The sequence below is a fragment of the Triticum urartu genome, chromosome 4 (assembly GCF_003073215.2).
Source record: "Triticum urartu cultivar G1812 chromosome 4, Tu2.1, whole genome shotgun sequence".
Taxonomy (NCBI): domain Eukaryota; kingdom Viridiplantae; phylum Streptophyta; class Magnoliopsida; order Poales; family Poaceae; genus Triticum; species Triticum urartu.
Genome location: NC_053025.1, coordinates 216,792,134 through 216,814,474, shown reverse-complemented (window position 1 = coordinate 216,814,474; position 22,341 = coordinate 216,792,134).

The following is a 22,341-nucleotide window of genomic DNA, read 5'->3' as shown; positions in this document are numbered from 1 at the left end:
AAATAAGTGACAGGTTGTGATGCACATTGCACGATCATATATGATGCGTAAGATTCCCTTAGCGACACATATTTCCTTCCACCGCTTGAATGCGACAATAAATTCCGGCAACTAAGTTTGATAGTATAAAGAAGATACGTTTAGTATCCCCTTTTCCGCATGAGTTCAAAAAATAATTCCTAACTCTAAATATGATTCCCCTTATCAAGGTAGTTTAACAGGTTTCCAATTTTCCATAGAAAAATGTAGCAAAAACATTCCCTATATATTTCCACTCCCAAAAAATGGAAGCTTCAAACATGCCTTTCATATGAAAGTTAGAAAATGTCCAAGCTTACACTTCCATCAATGTGACTTGCTTCATTTAGAAAACTATATGACCTGGTATTTCATTGATGTGAAGCTTTTTACAATAGTGAGGGAGTGCTGGATTAGGGGGTCTCCGGACAGCCGGACTATATCCTTTGGCCGGACTGTTGGACTATGAAGATAGAAGAATGAAGACTTCGTCCCGTGTCCGGATGGGACTCTCCTTGGCGTGGAAGGCAAGCTAGGCAATACGAATATGTAAATATCCTCCTTGTAACCGACCTTGTGTAACCCTAGCCCCCTCCGGTGTCTATATGAACTGGAGGGTTTAGTCCGTAGGACAATAGACAATCATACCATAGGCTAGCTTCTAGGGTTAGTCTCTACGATCTCGTGGTAGATCAACTCTTGTAATACTCATATCATCAAGAACAATCAAGCAGGAAGTAGGGTATTACCTCCATCAAGAGGGCCCAAACCTGGGTAAACATCTTGTCCCCCGCCTCCTGTTACCATCCGCCTTAGACGCACAGTTCGGGACCCCCTACCCGAGATCCGCCGGTTTTGACACCGACATTGGTGCTTTCATTGAGAGTTCCACTGTGTCATCACCATAAGGCTTGATGGCTCCTTCGATCATCGGTAGCGATGCGGTCCAGGGTGAGGTTGTCCTCCCCGGACAGATATTTTTATTCGGCGGCTTCGCACTGCGGGCCAATTCGCTTGGCCATCTAGAGCTTATCGAGAGCTACGCCCCTGGCCATCAGATTAGATTCGGAAACTTAAACTACACGGCCGATATCAGCGGAGACTTGATCTTCGACGGATTCGAGCCCATGTCGGGTGTGCCGCATAGTCACGACGAGCATGACATAACTCTGCCGTCGGACAGTATTTGGGAGATCGCATCTGCAACTACTCCGGCCGTCAATCCGGAGCAAATCGCGCCAGCCGAGAGCGGAGGGATAGACCCCGCCACGGAGGCCGCGCTCTCATTGGCGATAGAGTCGGATGCCAACTTCACCCCTTACGGGAGCCGTGTCACCGAACCACTGGATTCATCCCCGGCCACGGACTTCGAGCTGCTTACATTCGTGCCCGTCGAACCTGACTGGGCGCCGATCATGGAGTTCACCTCCGCGGATATCTTTGAGCACTCATCTTTCGGCGATGTGCTAAATTCATTAAGGTCTCTCTCCCTGTCAGGAGAACCTTGGCCGAACTATCTCTGGCTAGAATGGGATGCAGACGACGAAGAAATTCGCTGCCCACCCACCACCCACTTAGTAGCCACCGTCGACGATTTAACCGACATGCTCGACTTTGACTCCGAAGACTTCGACGGTATGGACAACGATGCAGGAGACGAACAGGAACCACCGCTCACAGGGCGCTGGACCGCCACCTCAGCATATGATATATACATGGTGGACACCCTCAATGAAGGCAATGGCGATGAGACAACGGAGGATGACCCCTCCAAGAAGCAACCCAAGCGACGACGTCAGCGGCGCCGCTCTAAGTCCCGCCACAGCAAAAGTAGTGATACCGGCACAGCAGATAATAACACTCCGGATAGTGCGGAAGACAACAACAATCCCCTCCAGCACGATGCAGAGTTGGAGGACGAACAAGCTAGCCCTCCAGAGCGGGCATCAGATGGAGAACCGGAGGAGGACAATTACATGCCTCTCTCCAAAGACTAGGCGAGCCTCGGCGGCGAAGAATTTATCGTGCCTGAGGACCCGTCGAGCAAGAGCGCTTCAAGCGCCGGCTTATGGCCACGGCAAATAGCCTGAAGAAAAAGCAGCAACAACTTCAAGCTGATCAAGACTTGCTAGCAGATAGATGGATCAAAGTCTTTGCGGCCGAGGAGTACGAACTCAAACACCCCTCCAAGAGTTACCCAAAACGCAGGTTGCTACCTCACCTCGAGGAGGAAGCAATGAAACCTCATTCACCAGTGTACAGTGCGGCTGACCGGCCACTGCGTGGCCGAGCCAGAGAGGCGTTTCAGCCTGAAGTTCAGCCTGCACCCCGCCGCCACTCAATCAAAAATAATAAGGCCCGGGGCAACACAGGGGACCTACGAGACGTATTGGACAGTATAAGGCAAAAATCGCAAGGTCAATATACGGGTCACGGGCACGCGCGTCAACACGGGATGGTGATCATCGCGTCGGATACACCAAGAGTAAATCAGGCCGGGCCAAATACAACAGACAAGACTCATATGAAGTGCGTCGGGATATAGCCCGGCACAGAGGCGCCGCACACCCCCTATGCTTCACCGATAAAGTTATGAATCACGAATTCCCGGAGGGTTTCAAACCCGTAAATATCGAATCATACGATGGCACAACAGATCCCGCTGTATGGATTGAGGATTTCCTCCTTCACATCCACATGGCTCGCGGTGATGATCTACATGCCATCAAGTACCTCCCACTAAAGCTCAAAGGACCAACTCGGCATTGGTTGAACAGCTTGCCAGCAGACTCCATAGGCAGTTGGGAGGATCTGGAAGACGCATTCCTGGATAACTTTCAGGGCACTTATGTGCGGCCACCGTATGCTGATGACTTGAGCCATATAACCCAGCAGCCCGGGGAATCGGCCAGACAATTTTGGACACGGCTCCTGACTAAGAAAAACCAAATTGTCGACTGTTCGGACACAGAGGCCCTAGCGGCATTCAAGCATAACATCCGTGACGAATGGCTGGCTCGCCACCTGGGCCAGGAGAAGCCGAAATCTATGGCAGCCCTCACAACACTCATGACCCGCTTTTGCGCGGGCAAGGATAGCTGGCTAGCTCGCAGCAACAACACATCGAGGAATCCGGGCACTTCAGATACCAAATATGCCAATGGTAGGCAATGTCGTAACAGACCAAAGCGCCGCAATAACGACGATAACACCGAAGATACGACAGTAAATGCCGGATTTAGAGGCTCTAGATCCGGTCAGCGGAAAAGGCCAATTAAAAGAAGTACTCTGGCTCCGTCCAGTTTGGATCGCATACTGGATCGCTCGTGTCAAATCCATGGCACCCCCGACAAGCCAGCCAATCACACTAACAGAGAATGCTGGGTGTTCAAGCAGGCCGACAAGTTAAATAACGAAAACAAGGACAAGGGGCTGCATAGCGATGACGAGGAGGAGCCCCGGCCGCCGAACACAGGAGGACAGACGGGGTTCCCCCCACAAGTGAAGACGGTGAACATGATATGCGCAACCCACATTCCCAAGAGGGTGCGGAAGCGTGCACTAAGGGACGTCTATGCGATGGAGCCCGTCGCCCCAAAGTTCAACCCATGGTCTGCTTGCCCGATCACCTTTGATCGCAGGGACCACCCCACTAGTATCCGTCATGGCGGATCCGCCGCACTGGTCCTAGACCCCATCATCGACGGATTTCACCTCACTCGAGTCCTCATGGACGGCGGCAGCAGCCTGAACCTGCTCTATTAGGACATAGTGCGAAAAATGGGTATTGATCCCTCGAGGATCAAACCCACCAAAACCACCTTTAAAGGCGTCATCCCAGGTGTAGAGGCCCATTGCACAGGCTCAATCACACTGGATGTGGTCTTCGGATCATCGGACAACTTCCGAAGCGAGGAGTTAATCTTCGATATCGTCCCGTTTCGCAGTGGCTACCACACACTGCTCAGACGAACATCATTTGCAAAATTTAACGCAGTGCCGCATTACGCATACCTCAAGCTCAAGATGCCAGGACCTAGGGGGGTCATAACAGTAAATGGAAACACAGAACGCACGCTCCGCACGGAAGAGCACACTACGGCCCTTGCAGCAGAAGCACAAAGAAACCTTTTAAGGCAAACCATTAATTCGGCGTCACAGCCCCCGAACACCTTCAAGCGAGTCCGGAATAAGCTGCAACAGGATCGCCTAGCACGTTCAGAGCTCGCCTAGCAATTCGGCCCCTGTCCCAGTCCCAGTCAAGCGACGAAATTCGCGCCGCGCGTACATAACTACGCACTGAAAATACCATGGATATAGACGGGGGCACGATCAGGGCACATCCCACAATGCAGCTTAACTGCACTAGGGGTTGTATACCTTTATTACTTCTTTTCTCTTTCAGGACCTAACCGCCTGGAAGCTCTTTCCGCTAGTACGATTGCTGGACACATTACGGGAAGCAACAACCAAGGCGGCAAGAAACTAAGATAAACACGGGAACCCCCAGGTGGTCTCTAATAATCGATACACCATCTTTTTGCTATCCACGCGCAACTTTCCCTGTGTAGGACATTTCGAATTGTCCTACTTTCTGCTTATTGCACTACTTGTACCAGTACGCTTCGACGTATTCTTTAAATAACAATGCATATCATTAGTCTATTATTGCATTTTTATGTTTCTTTGTCTCTTATATGTCCATTCACGACAATCCACACCCGTACGTTCGGGTACGGTCAGTACGCCAGGGGCTTTCGTTTACCCCATAATACGGCGTAAGAAGTCCGAACACTTTCGACAGTGCGGCACCCTGAACTTATAGCATTACATGCATCAGCTCCGAATCATGTCTTTGGTCAAATGTTGGGTTTGCCCGGCTCCCATGCTTTGGTACCTTACGTTCCGCTATATCGGCTAAGGTAGTGGTGGGAGAACTACTGCGATTGTGTCCCGATTCTTCCGGACGAGCACCTCAGTAGAGAAAGCCGAAAAGTGACTGTCATGATAAGGCGAGAGACTGGTCGCTGTTTGAGAGGTTCAAGTCCTTAAAGACTTTTTCCGCTTCGGGCGAGGAGCCGGCATTATCCGGCTTAGGCGAGTATAGCACCCCAAATTTGGCCTTCCGAACACTAGGGGCTTCGCCAAAGTTTAAAATTGTAGACTTCTATGGCTAAGTGAGAGTGATAAAGCCTTATAGTCCGATTGCCTGGTTCGTTGCGCTGAACACCTCCCTTGAAGGACCCAAAAATGGGGTAAAGAGTGCTCAGGTTTATCCTGAACACCCCGGTACTAGTTACATGGGGGCAGAAGCCGACGACTAGCCAACTCTCATATATTATAAACGGCCGCACAGAAGGTAATATTTTAAAACACAAAAAGCGTTGCATAGCGCAAATGAACTTGTTTCACATTACAGGACAACATGAGCGTGATCATTCAAAAATTACATCCCTGGCACATTCATCCGCCACAAGGCGGGAACCCTTCAGGACACTCTCATAGTACATCTCGGGGTGGCGATGCTCCTTGCCCTCCGGCGGCCCCTCCTTCACCAGCTTCACGGCGTCCAGCTTCGCCCAGTGCACCTTCGCCCGGGCAAAAGCCCTGCGTGCACCCTCGATGTAGGCTGACCGCTTTATGACTTCAAGCCATGGGCAGGCCTCCACAAGCCGCCTCACCAGACCGAAGTAGCTGCTGAAGTAGGGCTCGCCAGGCCACATCCGGACTATAAGGCCCCTCATGGCCTGTTCGGCCGCCTTGTGAAGCTCGACCAATTGCTTCAGCTGGTCGCTCAAGGGAATCAGGTGTTCGGTCCCAGTATACTGAGACCAGAACAACTTCTCCGTCGAGCTCCCATCCTCAGCTCGGTAAAACTCCGCGGCATCCTGTACATTGCCGGGGAGATCTGCGAACGCTCCTGGAGAGCTCCGAACTCGGGTAAGAAAAAGGAAAGTTTCCTTCACATGCTTGCTTTGCATAATGAATGCCTTACCCGCTGCTATCTTCTTCACCGCATCAATTCCCTGGAGGGCCTTGTGGGCTTCAGCCTTGGCGCTCCGGGCGCTTTCAAGCGCCTGTGCAAGCTCAGACTCTCGCGTCTTAGAGTCGAGCTCCAAGGACTCGTGTTTTTGGTGAGAGCCTCGAGCTCTTGCTGCACCTCGCCCACTCGTGCTTCTTGCTTCTCCCGCTCGATTCGTTCCTTGGCCGCTTTGTCCTCGGCCTCAGATAGCACCTTCTTTAGGGTCGCCACCTCGGTCGTGGCCCCTGGCAAATTCATGGTGATCCTATTATTTTACAACCGAACTTCTTTTCAAAAGCGTAGACAAGGTATTGCTTACCTTTGCTCTCCTTGAGCCACCTCTTGGTAAGGCCAAGCTCGTTCTCGGACCGCTCCAGGTCCTGCTTCAGTGCAGAGACCTCCGCAGTACATGCGGCAGCGGCCAGCAGGGAAGCCTGGACTTACACATAGACATATTCTTATTAGACTCCTGACTCATCATTTGATCCTCTATTCGGCCTTTCTTCTTGAACACCGAACAGAGCATCAGGGGCTACTATCTATGCGGTAATATTTTCTTATATATATTTTGATTGCTTACCTCAAAGCTTGTTAGGAGGCTGGCACAAGCTTCGGCCAGCCCATTTTTGGCAGACTGAACCTTCTCGACCACCGCACTCATGATAGTGCGGTGCTCTTCGTCGATGGAAGCGCTGCGAAGCGCTTCCAGCAAGTTGTCCGGTGCCTCTGGATGGACAGAGGACACCGGCATAGGTGGTTGGCCCCCCTTAACGGGGGACCGCCTGCCGGACTCTGGAACCATCGAAGGTTCCGGCGCAGTGTTCGGCTGGGGGCCGAACTCGGAGCCTCGCTCCCTTGGTACCCAGGGTCCGGGAGGTCGCCTCAAGACGCCTCCAGGACCACCTCCCCTTGGCTCGGTGCCTTTTGAGACAACACCTCGGCGTTGTCCATAGGGCGAGGGGTGGAAGCGGTCGGAAGAGAACCACTGTTCATATCCGACGAGTCCAATGAGCCGCTCGACGAGGATACGTTGAGATGAGCTTGGGACGGACTATATAATCATGTTCGACATGAGGAGAAGTAGTGCAATAAAACATACCATGAAGTACTATGGTGTCCGGACACTTACGACTTCGCCAGGGGCTTGACCCTGGGTAGCCACTCGTCGCCGCTGTCGTCGGCCATTGTGGAATAGTCCGGAGCACGGGTCCTTCCCTTCTTGGACCCTTCGGCCTCCCCGGTTGGGTTGGCCTTCCTTTTCTTGTCTCCCCCATCCGGGGGGAGAGAACTTTTCTCCCCCTCCTCGTTTTTATGGGAGGAGGGCGCGTCAGAGTCATCGTCGTATGAGTCCAATACAACCTTGCGCCAGAGACCCTTTCGGGTCCACGTGGCCTTCTTCTTGGTCTTCTTCGCCGGCACCTCGTAAGGTGCTGGAGTCAGCATCTCCGTCAGGAGAGCATCTGCGGGATCTTCAGGCCGAGGGGCTGGGCAATCAAGCTGCTCCGCTGTCTTTATCCAGTCCTGTTAAAGGCAAGAGAGCTTAGATCCCGCACATTATTTAACCAGGGCAAATAAATACCCTGTGAGGTATGAAAACTTACCAGATTAGCGCGGCACTTTGCGCTGAGTCCGCGGTCCTCGGCGCCTTTGAACAACATCTTCGAGATGTCCTCGTGCGTCGTGTCGAAGAGTTCTCGCAGCTTTTGGTGCTAGGCTGGGTCGAACTCCCACAAATTGAATGCCCGTCGTTGGCACGGGAGAATCCGGCGGAAGAGCATGACCTGGACCACGTTGACGAGCTTGATTTTCTTGCTCATCATGTTCCTGATGCAGGTATGGAGTCCGGTCAGCCCTACTGAAGAACCCCAGGACAGGCCCTTCTCTTTCCAGGAAGTGATCCGCATGGGGATTCCGGATCGAAATTTGGGGGCCGTCACCCAGTTGGTGTCGCTCGGCTCGGTGATGTAGAACCACCCCGATTGCCACCCCTTTATGGTCTCCACATAGGAGCCTTCTAGCCAGGTGACGTTGGGAATTTTGCCCATCATGGCACCTCCGCACTCTGGCCGACCACCACCTTCGGTTTGACATTGAAGGTTTTTAGCCACAGGCCGAAGTGGGGCTGATGCGGAGGAAGGCCTCGCACACGACGATAAACACCGAGATGTTGAGGATGAAATTGGGGGCCAGATCATGAAAATCTAGCCCGTAGTAGAACATGAGCCCGCGGACAAATGGGTAGAGAGGAAAACCCAGTCCGCGGACAAAGTGGGTAAGGAAAACTACCCTCTCATGGGGTTCGGGCGTAGGGATGATCTACCCCGCAGCCGGCAGTCGGTGCGCGATGTCCGCGGCCAGATATCCGGCTGCCCGTAGCTTTGTGATGTCCTCCGCCATGACGGAGGAGACCATCCACTTGCCTCCCGCTCCGGACATGACTAGAGTGGTTTGAGGAGAAAGACGCGAACTTGGGTGCTGGAGCTCGAGTGCGCGAGAATGGATAAGCAAGGAGAAGGAGGGCATGGGTAAAAAGGGTGAATCTTTGTCCCTTTATAAGGGTGGAGGAGGCGATGCGCCTCCCCACTTACCTGTTAAACTCACTTACTCCTCGAGCGCCGTAATTGATGGCGTGGTTGGGTTACCCATACCCGTATTGATGAGAATCCCGTGATAAGGGGACACGATCTCTGCTTCGACTAGATATGTCAAGAAAACCGCCTCGCGATATGTGCGGTACTGGTTGAGGAAAACGGTTCAAATAATGACGGGGCCATGACATGATGTGACGTTGCTAAACGTGTCAGCAGATTAGATTTGTGAAAATATTATTCTCTCTATGATGGTATATGGAACTTATTTTGCAGAATCGGACACTATCCTTGTGCTCAAGATCTTCTATGGAGTATTTAGAGGAAGAACCCGCCTTGCAATGCCGAAGACAATACCGCGCGCCGGACTCGTCGTCATTGAAGCCTGGTTCAGGGGCTACTGAGGGAGTCCTGGATTAGGGGGTCTCCGGACAGCCGGACTATATCCTTTGGCCGGACTGTTGGTCTATGAAGACACAAGATTGAAGACTTCGTCCCGTGTTCGGATGGGACTCTCCTTGGCGTGGAAGGCAAGATAGCAATACGGATATGTAAATCTCCCCCATTGTAACCAACCTTGTGTAACCCTAGCCCCCTCCGGTGTCTATATGAACCGGAGGGTTTAGTCCGTAGGACAACAGACAATCATACCATAGGCTAGCTTCTAGGGTTAGCCTCTTAGATCTCGTGGTAGATCAACTCTTGTAATACTCATATCTTCAAGAACAATCAAGCAGGAAGTAGGGTATTACCTCCATCAAGAGGGCCCGAACCTGGGTAAACATCTTGTCCCCCGCCTCCTGTTACCATCTGCCTTAGACGCACAGTTCGGGACCCCCTACCCAACATCTGCGGGTTTTGACACCCACAAATACCATACATTAATATATTGAATTCGAAAACTATGGCTTTATTCCCTCTTTCCCTACATTCCGGAGGAAGAGTTTCCACAAAAAAAATATATATTCCGAAACAATGGGCTTCCGGTTGTATGGTGAGATAGTAAATTTCCAAAACTTATTATTTCTCTTTGAGTTCATTCCTTCCCACATTTCTTCCACCCATAGCTTGCGTTCATGAAATATTTAAACCTTCCTATTAAGAGTCTTCAGTTATTCCTCTAAAAGATTAGAGTGACTTCCCCCCAAATACACACCATGATTATCTAACATGATATTCCTAGTTAATTCCTCCCACTTATCCTAAGCATGCTAATGTCAGGAGTATCACTTGTAATTTCCTTTGGGGTCAATAATATATTCTAGTATGATCACCAATAATTCCACCATAATCCATTAAAATATTGTGCTCCCACTTTCCATCAGTTTTCCTTTTCCAGATCAAAAACATACCCTTGATCCATTGGAATAATAATTAATAAATTCCTGATGTGTGCTTTGTAGTAGTTGAGAATTTCTTGCCATAATAGAATATTTCTTTCCAGTCTACAAACCATATGGAGTGACCGAGCTAGATGAAAAATGATGTGAACACAATATATAATGCTTCCTCCAAAGAAAAAAAGGGAGTATCAAGGATATTCAGTTCCTCCATTTAATTGTGAAGTATACGGGAGTACAACAACGGTGAATGAAGTTCCATGCTCTTTACATATATATATATAACCTCTAGTGGGAGTGTCCAAAAAAATACCATAAGTACCAAAATAAAAGGTGTGAAACCTTTTTATTTCCTTCCACCTTAAGAAAAGGTGTGCAAATCAAAATACTCATTATAGATGCTTCCCAAGTACCACAATCCTCCCACTAAAGTTTAGAATTCCAGAATTAGTAAGCCACTCAATTCTGTTCCATGATATCTAACCAAGTCGTCCATGACAAAAAATAATAAATTCCAAGCATGTGTTCCCATTATCAGCATTCCTCTCCGCGAGTTATCTTCCCCAAATAACAATTTGGGTTGCTAACTTCCAATGGACCGTCAAAAAAGGAATAAACCATTGTGTGAAATTCCATAATGCCCTAATTTTATCATTGAGCAATATTTCCACTCTTCCTTTTCCAAATAGTATTTCATAAACAATGGGTTTCAACATAGAACCATAAATTAAGTCCCTTCACATTGAAGTTGCATATAGAGTGTCCTATAACAATAATACATTTCCTCCACCAAGGAGTTTCATGGAAAAATTCCCATTTTCAAAGTGTATAAGATTTAGCAGCAATGACAAAACACACAAGATATATAATTTCCTTTGGTACCATTAGCTTGCCAATAAAATTGCTATTGTATTCCAGCAATATAAGACATAACCACAATCCAACTAGTTGAAAAAGTACTGACATATACATGTTTAATGAAAACATTAACGATGTGCATACCTTTAAGTGAGAGAAATTTTCCTTAAGTTTCCATGGAGTGTGTAACACCCTCGATGCGACTATAGCTCCCACGTGTCGAGGCACGACTTAGAGACATAATCGCATTGAAGGCATATGTCGCAAGTTAGGCAATCTTCACAACATCCCATGTAATATAAATAATAAAGGGGAGACAACATAGTTGGCTTACACTCGCCACGTCAATCAAGTACATAAATAACATTACATCATCCAAACACTCATGGCCCGACTACGGCGCCAAAATAAAAGAGAACCCAACATGCGACAACGGTCCCGTTCACCCCCAACTGGGCACCACTACTGATCATCGGGAAAGGAAACACAGTAACATTGAGAGTCCTCGTCGAACTCCCACTTAAGCTCATACGCGTCTCCTGGAGCGGAATCATCAGGCCTTGAATCTGGTGTAATAGTAATCTGTGAGCCATAGGGACTCAGCAATCTCGCACCCTCGCGATCAAGACTATTTAAGCTTGTAGGTAAGGCAAGGTAAATATAGGTGGAGCTGCAGCAAGCGACTAGCAAATATGGTGGCTAACTTATTCGCAAAAGAGAGCGAGAAGAGGAGGCAAGGCACGAGCGAGAAACTAGAGAACAACCTGCGCAAACATTACTCCAACACCGTGTCCACTTCCCGGACTCCGCCGAGAAGAGGCCATCACGGTAACACACTCATTTGATTCATTTTAATTAATTAAGGTTCAAGTTATCTACAACCGGACATTAACAAATTCCCATCTGCCCATAACCGCGGACACGGCTTTCGAAAGTTCAATCCCTGCAGGGGAGTCCCAACTTAGCCCACGACAAGCTCTCACGGTCAACGAAGGAATAGACCTCCTCCCAAGACGTTCCGATCAGACTCGGTATCTCGGTAATTCAAGACAACTCCGACAATGGTAAAACAAGTCCAGCAACACCGCCCGCTGTGCCGACAAATCCCGATAGGAGCTGCACATATCTCGTTCTCAGGGCACACCGGATAAGCTAAGCGTACGAGAGCCAACGTAACCCAAGTTGCCAAGGGACGGCCCCGCACGGTGCTCTAGGTTGGACCAACACTCAGAGGAGCACTGGCCCTGGGGGGGGGGGTTAAAATAAGATGACCCTTGAGTCCGCGAAACCCAAGGGAAAAGGCTAGGTGGCAAATGGTAAAACCAAGGTTGGGCATTGCTGGAGAAGTTTTATTCAAGGCGGACTGTCAAGGGGTTCCCATTATAACCCAACCGCGTAAGGAACGCAAAATCCGGGAACATAACACCGATATGACGGAAACTAGGGTGGCAAGAGTGGAACAAAACACTAGGCGAGAGGCCGAGCCTTCCACCCTTTACCAAGTATATAGATGCATTAAGATATTAAAGTAATATAATGATATCCCAACAAGTAAATAAATGTTCCAACAAGGAACGGCCTCCAATCTTCACCTGCAACTAGCAACGCTATAAGAGGGGCTGAGCAAAGCGGTAACATAGCCAATCAACGGTTTGCTAGGACATGGTGGGTTAGAGGTTTGACATGGCAATTTTGGAGGCTTGCAAGCAAGTGGTAGGCATCGTAGCAATGGCATAGCAAAAGAGCGAGCAAACTAGCATAGCAAAGATAGTAGTGATTTTGAGGGTATGATCATCTTGCCTGCACAGTTATCAGAGTTGACTGGATCCTCGAAAGCAAACTGAACGGGCTCCTCGTTAGCAAACTCGTCTCCCGGATCTACCCAAACAAGACAAACAAGCAACAAGGATACAATCAACCACGTGCAAACTCAAACAACACGATGCAAAGATGATATGCTATGCGGGATGCGATGCGGGATGCAAAATGCAAGATATGACAGGAAATGCATGAACCTGGCCTCAACTTGGAATTCCAAGTGTGCCACTGGAAAGATGAGATGAAATCGCTTGAAAACGATATAAAGAACGCCGGAATCGGAGTTACGGTTTGGAAATGGCAAGCGATTCAAAATGACACCGGTCTGCGATTTACAGCAAGTAGGCATCTAAATGCAATGAGATGAACATGCTACAGCACCCAAACATGACAACAAAATACATGGCAGGGATGCTTACAAGATTCTTAACAAAAGTCTAGCACTGAGCTACGGCCAATTCATCCATTAACAGGTTCAAACAAACATGGCAAAAATGCAAATGGCAAACAGATCTCAGACTTAGTGAAATTAACACTTGTCTGGAATTTCAGATCAGGTAGCCCTCTTCGGAGCAACAAAACTACATGCTACAGGATCTGAACATGGCAAAGTAAAGCATGGCATGGAGCTACTCAAAGAGCTTAACAAAAGTCCCTTAGTGACCTTGAGCCAAAAGGGAACAGAAAATACAATTGCAAGCATGTGAACATAGCAAAAACATAATCAGTTTTCAGACTTAGTGAAAACTGACACATGCTGAAATATAACTCAAGTAGGCATGTTTATGAGCTCGATGCACTCACTACGGTGCAATTCATGGCAAGACAAGCATACATCCATCAAGAAGGTACAAAATTCAAGCTAGACAGGGCAAGAACAATAGCATAGCATGCACGGATCAACTACAACATCACCGGCAAAATTGCAAACAAGTTGACAATCTGCCCAGATTCACAAAGTAGTAAAAGTAGAACTCGATTGACTCAAGCTAGGGTGCTCCATAATTGCAAACAAAGACATGAATGGATAGAGCACTACAATATTAACAAAACATCCTTACTGATCATCCTCAAAAGAGGCATGCATCACTAGGAAACAACATGAACATATGGCATCATGAGATGAACAGCTCCAGGACTTAGTGATATTACTAAGTCCCTGAAAACAGAATTAGCAAGTGCACCACTTTGCAAGCTTGCACTAGTAACCACACACATCCTAAAAATACATGGGTTGCACCTCTGGAAAGATGACAAAACCCTTAACAAAACACATGTAGAGCATCAGGTCATAGCATGCACACATTAATCATGGCAAAAATGACAAAAGTGCTAAACGGAGTAGCAGATCTGACAATTAACTCAAGTATCCCTCTTCGAACAGCATTTCGGGCATCAAGATGAACTCAAATGAAAATGATGCAATGGAAAGAAATGATGTACTCTCTGAGTTGAACATTTTGATATGCTATATGCATGAATCGGAGCTACGGATGCAAAGTTACGGAGCCGAGAATAGGAGCACTTGAACTGAAAATATCCGGGACTTAGTGAAAAAAATCAACCTCTCCAGGACAGATCTAGGGTTTGCACGGAAACTGAGGCATGGTCGGGGCACTGTAGCAGCTCGAGGACCGCCGGAAAAAAAAGGAGCCGCGGCGGCCGGATCTCTCGCCGGAGAAGCCACCGGCGACGAGGAGGCGGTCGCCCGAAGCTTCACGGAGGCGGGGCGTCGCGTCGCGGGGCGCGGGGCTGCTTGGCGGCGGAGGCGGCGAGTGGCGGGGCAGCGGTCACCGGCCGGTGCAGCGAGGCCGGCAATGGCGCGCGGCGGCGCCGGCCACCGGGCGCGGGGACGGAGGAGGCGCGAGGCACGGGGCGGCTCGGTCCCGATCCGGCCCGGGACGGGCTCCCCGTGGGCCGAGCGGGCCGCGGCGGCGGTGGGTGGCGGCGTCCACGTGGCAGCACGCTAGTGGGCGCGGGCGGCGGCGGACGTTGTCCGGCCCGCTCCGGACACGTCCGGCGGCGGCGGCGGATGGATCTAGGGTTAGGGGGGAGAGTGGAACCGCGAATTTGAAGGAGGGGGTCTATATATAGGCATAGAGAGAGCTAGGAGAGTCCAAATGAGGTGCGGTTTTCGGCCACGCGATCGTGATCAAACGCTCTAGATGATGGAGCAGAGTTAGGTGGGTTTTGGGCTAAATTGGAGGGGTGTTGGGCTGTGACACACATTCATCACAACAATACAGGAGCACGTGGCCATGGAACTAGCAGGGGTCGGTCGCCGTGGACGGACAGAGCGTCGCTGGCTGCCTAGGGCGCAACAGAAGCGCCGCCCTCAGTACAGATCAGTTCGGCGTACCCACGAAAATCAATCACGCGCGACGACAACTGATTCGGCGGATTAGCAGGCCATGATACGGCAAAGTTTGTAGCAGCGGATTAGGGTTAGCAGCGACTGGCGATAGCAAAACCTAGCCTCGATACCAATGTTAAGATTTGTGGGCTATGCGGTCTCCTCTAGTTCCTCTGCCTTTTTCGTGTGCCGCTCACAATGCATATTGAGGCTAGAGGGTAAGGACCTATTTATAGACTTCACTTCCAGGCGTTTTATTATTCCACCTGTTTCCGGAAAGATCCGTACGACTCCTGGGCAATGTTACCAACCACGATCAAACATACCCATTTTCCGAGTCTAAATATACTAGTCCCTAGCACACATGTGTGAGTCATGTGCCATGATTAGATTGTATATATGAGATCAACTTGCAATCTTAATCATGTGGGTCAATAGCCTGCAGAGCCGATCCTGCAAAACAAACCCAGCTCTTCCACCCTGTGATGTCCCGGAAAAAATACGTATGTACATATAAATTCCAGTAGAGTCGATCCCTATTAATTCCTCTATTGTATTCCATCACAGTCGTCCTCGGCACCTCGAGTATTACTTCCTCGAGTGAAATTCCGCATCAGTTATTCCCCGTCACAAACATTAATAATATGAATAATTCCACGTTGGTTTCAATAAATAATAATCATGTTTAATAAATGTTGAAAGCCACATAAATATCCAACAACCTGAGCACTTGAACCCCCATATGTGTTGCCATCATCGTTTCCCGGACTGCCATCATTTTCTTCTCCAAGTCCGACGCCCAGTTCCCCTATTCACCGGTGAGCAAATCCCCTCAGCTGAACCCTAGCAGCATGGCTTGATCTTCATCTTCCCGTGTCATTTGATCGAACGGCCGTTTCTTTATTTGACCGGAATTCTCAATGCCGCATTCCACCTGAACCGTTTTGCCTCTCGCAGATTGACACCGGAGCAAGCTCCCGACGCACTCCCGATCTTGCCGGAGCATGCGAAGTACAACATTGTTTTCGTTCGTCACCGCCGCCAAGCGAAGACACCTCGTCGCTTATGATGTCACCTAGTTCAGCGCCCCACATGCGCCGAATCCTCCTGTCATTTCACTTTTGCTGGAGACGCGTTGTGGTCGTCGCCGACATCACCACTGAGATGCCCGCCGCCCTCTCTTTCGCTTCAGGTGAGACTCACCGTTGCATTTAAATGTAGCTGACGTGGCACATTATCCACCATCCATGCTCACTCATATCTGACTGTTGCTGTCATTTTTCTCAGTGAATCGGTATCAGCCTATTAGAGCACACCACGTGGCAGTGCCACAACAGACATAGCAGCAACTCAATTCGCTGCCATGGAAGTATTTTATTTTCCACATTGCAATACAAACTTCATCTTGTTATATCTCGTGATCCGTATATCCAAATGAATTGTTATGTCATATGTGATCTGTTAAACACCATCTGTGTTCCTCCTTATACCGCTGACCCTGTTCCATCCTACCTCCAACATAATCTTATATATCAACCGTTCATCATTCAGTGTCTCTTTTGAATCGATTCCTTCCACCTGCCACCTTGTAGATCATAAAAATATATTATATATTGTAGGCCTATTTATATATTGATGTCGTCCAACCTTGCCATATTTGTTTGGTTGTTCTTTTGATTCTTTTGTATGGCATGGTTGTTTATTTGGATTCTTTCTTTTGCGAAAGATTGCTCGGAGCGTGACGAGTAGAATTATCAGAATTGTGAGTGCGACGATCTTCATCAAATATACCAGGCAAGTTACATGTTAATCATCCTTTACCTATTGTTTTCTATGTATGTAGTTTATATCACACTATGAATTTATGCATGTATAGGAATACCATATTATTTTTGCTATATTGTTGAGCTATCTCTCATCATTGCAGATCATGGTAGTTGTAGTTTTGCTATGCTTTGTAGACGGGGGTGGTTCGTGTATACATTGAGTTTATGTGAGGATTATATATATAACAACTTGAGTAGTAATTAAGGATGTTAATTGACCTCTAGGTGGAAGTGGTATTTCTTGGTGTTGAGGGAAGGCATCATGGGGTCTTGCACCTTTTCTAAGGCCATGCGCTCATGAGAGTGCACCCTAAGTGGAATGCTGCCCAGGTTCAAAAAGATCAGACAGACTTAGTGACTAGTAGCTTCCATGTGCGGTCACTGGCTATATGGGCTTTGGCTTAGTTGATCAGTTGTTGGAACCCTTGCCCAGATAGTGTCGACAGATGTAGCATATGTACGTGGGATGTGACCGTCAGGTGGTTAAGGGAACCTCTTCTGAAAGACTTCGTCTCAATCTTCAGATTGGGTCTAGTTGGTAAAGCGTACTAAACTCTGCAGAGTATTAAAACTAATCATGATTAGCCATGCCCCCGGTTATGGGCAAATTCGAGCCACTATGCCATTACAGTTGTTGGATGATCTTGATGGATGTGACACTTAATAAATTTGTTGGGAAACTTAATAATGGGTAGGTTGGAATTGGACTGCCCAATTCAACCATGTGTATTTAATTGTAGCAACACAAAGATAAAATTTGACTATTATATTATGTAGTTGTGAGGAAAAAAATAGCTTTATGCAAAACAACCACTACACTATCCTCTTGATGTACCTTGCATATAGATGTAGATCTGTTATATATTTCCTTGTGTGACTTGCCAATACATTCAAAGTATTGACCCTTCGTGGCTGCAACGTTTCATGTTGCATATTTTATACGATGAGTGAGTGATACGATGTAGGGTTACGATGTCTATACTCGACATTTGCCTGTGGTGTTGATGGATTCCATGGAGATTTTATTTGCTTTTCCACTGTATTTTGCTTGTATGCTAGCCTGGAGCTATGGAGGCATGTAATATTTAATTCTGGATCTATGATGTAATATTATGACATGTGGTTTATTCTTGATATTACATCTTGTACTGTGTGCTAGCTATTGATTCAGGGACTAGCACAGTGAGCACAGAGACATCGAATCTTATCAGGTTCGGGTCATTACACCCACCCTCATGGATGGTGGGTGCCCCCCCTCTGGTGCTTTCTTCGCCAATATTTTTTATATATTCCAAAAGTGACTTTCGTGGAGTTTCAGGACTTTTGGAGTTGTGCAGAATAGGTTTCTAATATTTGCTCCTTTTCTGGCCCAGAATTCCAGCTGCCGGCATTCTCCCTCTTCGTGTAAACCATGTAAAATAAGAGAGAATAGGCATAAGTATTGTGACATAATGTGTAATAACTGTCCATAATGCAATAAATATCGATATAAAAGCATGATGCAAAATGGACGTATCACAACTCCCACATATTATATATGTTTTTGGGCTAGAAGAATCCACTCAATCCATTTGTGGCATCCATTTTTTCATTTGAGCAAGTTTGCACACATGTCATTTTTACATTATATGTTGTTTTGTCATTTTTGTGTCATTAAATTCAAACATGCTTTGTGATAGTTTTGCGCATGTATAGCTTCATTTTCATGTCTACTTCATGCTAAATTTTATTTCATGCCATAAAGTGCACTGTGATGAGTGCCACGAGCTTGCTAACATGAGAACATGAATGTGTTTTGCCATGATTAGTGAATTTATGCTAAGTCTGTAAAACTGTTATCATTTGCATTTTGCCATGCTATTTTAAACATGTTCTAGTGAGTTTTAGCAGTAGCTCAGTAATCATGTTTTGTAGTGCTTGACATGTACTTCAATGCCATGCCATTAATTTTCATGTTGCTGTGTTGTAGCATATTTAAACTTTGCATCCAAGTTGTCATGTTGCTGCTTTCAGCAGATTGCATTGTATATGGCTTTGCTTGTCATTTTCAAACTGTGCATCTGTTTTCGGTGATCTTTATATCGATTTCAACCGAAGTCTTCCAACCTTTCCAGTGGCATGCTTGGTTTACCAAGATTCTCCCCATATCCATCTTGTCTTCACAATTTCCATCCCATTGACGTATCCCTAGTTCTGGTAGAACCGTAGCTCCATGCATAATGTTCTTCATATGCATTCATGTTAGAGTTGCATGAAGGATGTGTTCATTGCCATGCATAGTTTGTTTATTGTATGCTTGTGCTTCTTGTGGGTAGTTCCGGGAGACGAGATTGAGTCCGAGGACTTCATTGAGTACGTTCACAAGGAGCAAGTTCCCGATATCACTGAGGTCATATCAGGCAAGATGATCATTACCCCCGATATCACCTCTATCTTTGCTTGCTAGTTGTTCATTCTATCGCTATGTCGCGCTACCTACCACTTGTTTATATAGCCTCCCATGTTGCCATGAAGAGCCTATAACCCACCTTCCTAGCAAACCCTTGTTTGGCTATGTGACTACTTTTGCTCAACCCCTATTATAGCGTTGCTAGTTGTAGTTGCAGGTGACGGTGTCCTGGACTAGGGGGTACTCACCATGTCGTCTCCCGACCAGCTGGATCGGGCCGAGGACCCCCATGGCGGTTCACTTATGGTCCACTTCGGGCAGCCCATGCCGCATACAAGGAGGATTCCACAAGACTTGGCGCCCAAGACAAGGACTCCTCTAAACCCAAGGCCTATGGTGTGTTATATAAACCGAGGCCAAGATAGTCTATAGAACATCTCATATTCATTACTATAATCTCGTGGTAGATACTTGTACTATGTACTATCCCCACATGAATACAATCAAAAGCAGGACGTAGGGTTTTACCTCCATCAAGAGGGCCCAAACCTAGGTAAAATCCCGTGTCCATGTTACCATCGCTCCAAGACGCCTAGCTTAGGACCCCTACTACGAGATATGCCAGATATAGAACCAACATTGGTGCTTTCATTGAGAGCCTGCTGGCAGTCGCCACAGTGCGATGGGAATTCGGATCATCTCCGGCGCGGTCTAAGCATCGGAGCCGAGCTTCATGGTTGATGTCGGCATCTTTGTCGCCGGCTCGACTGGTCACCTCGGCTGCACCAAGGACTGAACTCCACGTCATATCATCAAGATCAGACGGATACTTTCATCATCATCAGCTCAAGTCTCAATCGAGACCATGGAAAAGTCGTCCATGCAGCCTGGGGGCTCATTGTCAACAATGCCCTCGTGCGATCACACAATTTTTTTCTGTACACCAGACTTGTTTTCGCTGCCACCATATCCTTGGGAGTCAATTTGACGAAACCTTTGGTGGAATTTTGCGGAATTGAGTATAAAACGACCCTGTAAAATTTCGTCGCCTTCCGATGGAGGAATCTCCGGCGATCTATGATATACCGAAGGCCTGTCGAGTCTGGACGGGAATCTGGATGAGTTTAGGGAGTGGTCTCCAGAGCCTAGCTCTGAGGTTATTTGGAAGATCCAACTGTTCATATTCCGTGGAATTTCCATATCTACCACCTCTCAAAATTTCAACTCGATCCGACCGTTCAAACTCGAGGAACCTTCCGATTAGTGCATCACTTTTCGGATCTGTTTTCAATGCGAATACGAATCCGACCTGAGTTCATATTTTTTCATGAATGGGATATTGGACAACCTTTTTGGAAGAATGTCTTCCTAGGGTATTGTGTTTTGTTTCCGAACACATGCTCACAAATTTTTCTCCTTTTCGGAGGTAATCTTCACAGTCGTGCCGGTGTCAAACCAGCCCATACTCCACGTTTGCCGACCTGCGCTAGATAGATCGTCGCTTCATCGAGCCGAGCCTAACCTTATCAGATCATCAGCTCGGCAAGAGGAACAAGAGTTTGACATCACGAAGGCTAAATCAGCACCAACACCATCGCCCCATGGATTGCATGGGTCAGGCGTGCCGACATCGCCGCTCGGTCACTTCATCAATCCGGAATTGACCACAGAATTGACCGCGTCACAAGTTATGACCAGCGTCGGCTTGGCCAAGCCGTAGCTTCTTCAAACTGATGTCCGCCATGTCGAACCTCTTCAACACCTCGGCTGGCACATCGGCTGCAATGTCACCATACCGACCTGCTCCGTCACCTCGGCTGGACTAGGAGCTTCGCCATCTCTTCATCAACCTACTCTGGAGACTTTGGTGTCACCGGCCGACCAAGTTCGTCATGTTAGCTGGATCGTGGGCTTCACTTCTCCGCGTCCCGGCCGAGCAGCCGCACACAACATCAAGCTAGCGCTGGCACTAGTACTATTACTAGGTGCAAATCCATGAATGCCCGCGTGTGTCTCTTTGGATTGCTACAACAAATAAACAAGGTGCTATTATTCCTACTAACTTTTTGCTTGCATGTGCTTATTTTTTCCAAGGAATATTACTCTGGTTTGTTCCATCCTCTGTACACAGGAATGTCAAATGCTGGCCGTATTAACGATGGTTGGGTGATGGTTCGGTCATTTTCCCGTCCGCAATTCGGCGAATGCCACATCGAGAACTAGGAACGCCCTGCGAATTCAGGCTTTGCCACGCCGACGCCCCACATCGACATTGGCTTCGACGCCAGGCCACATCTCTTTAAAAAATAATTTGCGTAAATTAATTATGCGAGGATTTTTGATATATTAATATTATTATTTTTTTGGACCGCACTATTTTACAAGTGCAGGTAATCGACTTCGACTGCATCGCGCGGTCACTTCGGCAAGCCGACATCGTCGTCCCAATCGGCATAAATCGGCTCGCGTAATCACCTTGTTGGTCGAATTGCCATACTGGCATTTTCGGTTGCCTCGGGGATTTTGGCACCGCTGAGAGAGCTCTAGCTCATTGAGTTTTCGACACACGGGCCATATTTCTTTCATTACTCACTTTGCATAAATTATTAATTATGCAACGATTTTTAATTTTTTCTTATTACTGTTATCTTCGGCTTGCACTATTTTCTGTGCATAGGTAAATGATCCGGGTTGGGCAGCGATGTCACCTCAGCGCACCGACGTACCACGCCACCTCGGCTGGACCGATGGCTTCGTCATCACTTCATTAAACCACGTCGGGGACTTCGGCGTCATACTGCCGGCCTGTTCCGTCGCCTCGGTTGGACTGGGGGTTCCACCTCACCACCTCGCAATAAAAGGGTGCATTATCACAATACACCTGGGTTAACTACCAAAAAGCAAAAGCCCTCTATGGGGCAAGGAACCGTACTGGAGGGATGGCTCAATGGACCCTGCAAAATTCATAGTACAGCGGATGCAATACCAACGCACAGCCTTAGAGCATGTTGGATACTCCGGCAGGTGGCCAAAAGTGGTGAGGATCTACTCCTCCCAAAAACCATAGAGCACCATCTCGTGGACAACAATACGGTGTTAACGGTCTTTGAGACCTTCGCGTCAAATAAT